This window comes from Littorina saxatilis, linkage group LG8, assembly GCF_037325665.1.
Source record: "Littorina saxatilis isolate snail1 linkage group LG8, US_GU_Lsax_2.0, whole genome shotgun sequence".
Lineage (NCBI taxonomy): Eukaryota > Metazoa > Mollusca > Gastropoda > Littorinimorpha > Littorinidae > Littorina > Littorina saxatilis.
In genome coordinates, this window is record NC_090252.1 from 69,024,983 (window position 1) to 69,028,806 (window position 3,824).

General features: G+C 39.9%; 1 protein-coding gene across 1 annotated transcript in view; it reads left to right on the forward strand.

Annotated features, from left to right (window-relative positions):
* The first annotated feature begins 3,776 nt into the window (after window positions 1-3,776).
* Window positions 3,777-3,824, forward strand: part of LOC138974263 (uncharacterized) — a 14,746-nt gene continuing 14,698 nt past the window's right edge. The window contains exon 1 of the mRNA XM_070346982.1: window positions 3,777-3,824. This exon is cut by the window's right edge and continues 139 nt beyond it. The gene's annotated coding sequence lies outside the window, so the exon portion shown is untranslated.

The window sequence follows — 3,824 nt, forward strand, 5'->3', positions numbered from 1 at the left end:
GAATTATGTGGGAACTAGTTTACTGTTGGTGTCATATCCACAACAATGCACACTGTGAATTGTGTGTGAACTAGTTTACTGTTGGTGTTATATCCACAACAATGCACACTGTGAATTATGTGGGGAACTAGTTTACTGTTGGTGTCATATCCACAACAATGTACACTGTGAATTATGTGGGAACTAGTTTACTGTTGGTGTCATATCCACAACAATGTACACTGTGAATTATGTGGGAACTAGTTTACTGTTGGTGTTATATCCACAACAATCAGTGCACACTGTGAATTATGTGGGAACTAGTTTACTGTTGGTGTCATATCCACAACAATGCACACTGTGAATTATGTGGGAACTAGTTTACTGTTGGTGTCATATCCACAACAATGCACACTGTGAATTATGTGGGAACTAGTTTACTGTTGGTGCCATATCCACAACAATGCACACTGTGAATTATGTGGGAACTAGTTTACTGCTGGTGTTATATCCACAACAATGCACACTGTGAATTAAGTGGGAACTAGTTTACTGTTGGTGTCATATCCACAACAATGCACACTGTGAATTATGTGGGAACTAGTTTACTGTTGGTGTCATATCCACAACAATGCACACTGTGAATTATGTGGGAACTAGTTTACTGTTGGTGTCATATCCACAACAATGCACACTGTGAATTATGTGGGAACTAGTTTACTGTTGGTGTCATATCCACATCAATGCACACTGCGAATTATGTGGGGAACTAGTTTACTGTTGGTGCCATATCCACAACAATGCACACTGTGAATTATGTGGGAACTAGTTTACTGTTGGTGTCATATCCACAACAATGTACACTGTGAATTATGTGGGAACTAGTTTACTGTTGGTGCACACTGTGAATTAAGTGGGAACTAGTTTACTGTTGGTGTCATATCCACAACAATGCACACTGTGAATTAAGTGGGAACTAGTTTACTGTTGGTGTCATATCCACAACAATGTACACTGTGAATTATGTGGGAACTAGTTTACTGTTGGTGTCATATCCACAACAATGCACACTGCGAATTATGTGGGGAACTAGTTTACTGTTGGTGTCATATCCACAACAATGCACACTGTGAATTGTGTGTGAACTAGTTTACTGTTGGTGTTATATCCACAACAATGTACACTGTGAATTATGTGGGAACTAGTTTACTGTTGGTGCCATATCCACAACAATGTACACTGTGAATTATGTGGGAACTAGTTTACTGTTGGTGTCATATCCACAACAATGAACACTGTGAATTATGTGGGAACTAGTTTACTGTAGGTGTCATATCCACAACAATGCACACTGTGAATTATGTGGGAACTAGTTTACTGTTGGTGTCATATCCACAACAATGAACACTGTGAATTATGTGGGAACTAGTTTACTGTTGGTGTCATATCCACAACAATGAACACTGTGAATTATGTGGGAACTAGTTTACTGTTGGTGTCATATCCACAACAATGCACACTGTGAATTATGTGGGAACTAGTTTACTGTTGGTGTTATATCCACAACAATGCACACTGTGAATTATGTGGGAACTAGTTTACTGTTGGTGTTATATCCACAACAATGTACACTGTGAATTATGTGGGAACTAGTTTACTGTTGGTGTCATATCCACAACAATGCACACTGTGAATTATGTGGGAACTAGTTTACTGTTGGTGTCATATTCACAACAATGCACACTGTGAATTATGTGGGAACTAGTTTACTGTTGGTGTCATATCCACAACAATGCACACTGTGAATTATGTGGGAACTAGTTTACTGTTGGTGTCATATCCACAACAATGCACACTGTGAATTATGTGGGAACTAGTTTACTGTTGGTGTCATATCCACAACAAAGCACACTGTGAATTGTGTGTGAACTAGTTTACTGTTGGTGTCATATCCACAACAATGCACACTGTGAATTATGTGGGGAACTAGTTTACTGTTGGTGTCATATCCACAACAATGTACACTGTGAATTATGTGGGAACTAGTTTACTGTTGGTGTCATATCCACAACAATGTACACTGTGAATTATGTGGGAACTAGTTTACTGTTGGTGTCATATCCACAACAATGCACACTGTGAATTATGTGGGAACTAGTTTACTGTTGGTGTCATATCCACAACAATGCACACTGTGAATTATGTGGGAACTAGTTTACTGTTGGTGTCATATCCACAACAATGCACACTGTGAATTATGTGGGAACTAGTTTACTGTTGGTGCCATATCCACAACAATGCACACTGCGAATTATGTGGGAACTAGTTTACTGCTGGTGTTATATCCACAACAATGCACACTGTGAATTATGTGGGAACTAGTTTACTGTTGGTGCCATATCCACAACAATATACACTGTGAATTATGTGGGAACTAGTTTACTGTTGGTGTTATATCCACAACAATGCACACTGTGAATTATGTGGGAACTAGTTTACTGTTGGTGTTATATCCACAACAATGCACACTGTGAATTATGTGGGAACTAGTTTACTGTTGGTGTTATATCCACAACAATGCACACTGTGAATTATGTGGGAACTAGTTTACTGTTGGTGTCATATCCACAACAATGCACACTGTGAATTATGTGGGAACTAGTTTACTGTTGGTGTCATATCCACAACAATGCACACTGTGAATTATGTGGGAACTAGTTTACTGTTGGTGTCATATCCACAACAATGTACACTGTGAATTATGTGGGAACTAGTTTACTGTTGGTGTCATATCCACAACAATGCACACTGTGAATTATGTGGGAACTAGTTTACTGTTGGTGTTATATCCACAACAATGCACACTGTGAATTATGTGGGAACTAGTTTACTGTTGGTGTCATATCCACAACAATGTACACTGTGAATTATGTGGGAACTAGTTTACTGTTGGTATCATATCCACAACAATGCACACTGTGAATTATGTGGGAACTAGTTTACTGCTGGTGTCATATCCACAACAATGCACACTGTGAATTATGTTGGGAACTAGTTTACTGCTGGTGCCATTTCCACATCAATGAAGTATTCTGACAATGATGCTCAGAAGCAAGGAGAGGATCAACAGAACTAAGAATACTACATTTGAAGTGTTCAAGTGAGACCCAGTTAGCGTTGCCAGTTACCAAGGAGAACAGATTTACTTGCCCCTGAAACACTCTGTGACCCTGTGACCTGTGAACTGCGGCCGTGAAAGTGGGTCAGAACTACGTGGCGGGGAGTCTGCCAGCATGAACAGCCGTGCACATCGTCTGTGAAATCGTGGGACCTCGTAAGTGACTTGGCGCCAAGAGTCACTTATTAGGAGGTCCCGCGATTTCACCGACGACATAGTATACGGAATCACAAGCAGTGTATGGCGACAAAACAGTGGTGCATTAATTAGATCAGATGATGTACACAACTAAAACATATGCAACTCTTTACAATTTCAGTTCCAGTTTTTTTCGACAAAAAAACACATAAAATACACAATAGCACGACTAGTGAATTGAAACAAAACTATAACCGTACACTACTTTTTCTGTTCATTTCTAAAACAGGACTAGTGTACCGATGAAAATCACACACAGTGCCGAAACACAGGACTATCGTATTACGAAACAATTAAGACTACACACTCGCAAACGAAACGACAATAATATCCCCCACACACACACACACACACACCCAGCTGCAGTACATTACACACGAATCCAGTGAGAGTTGTGAATAATCCTCCTCACCACTGGAAAGAGGATGTTAAACTGTTGGCCTGCTGTCGTCTGACACACGCCCGTCTG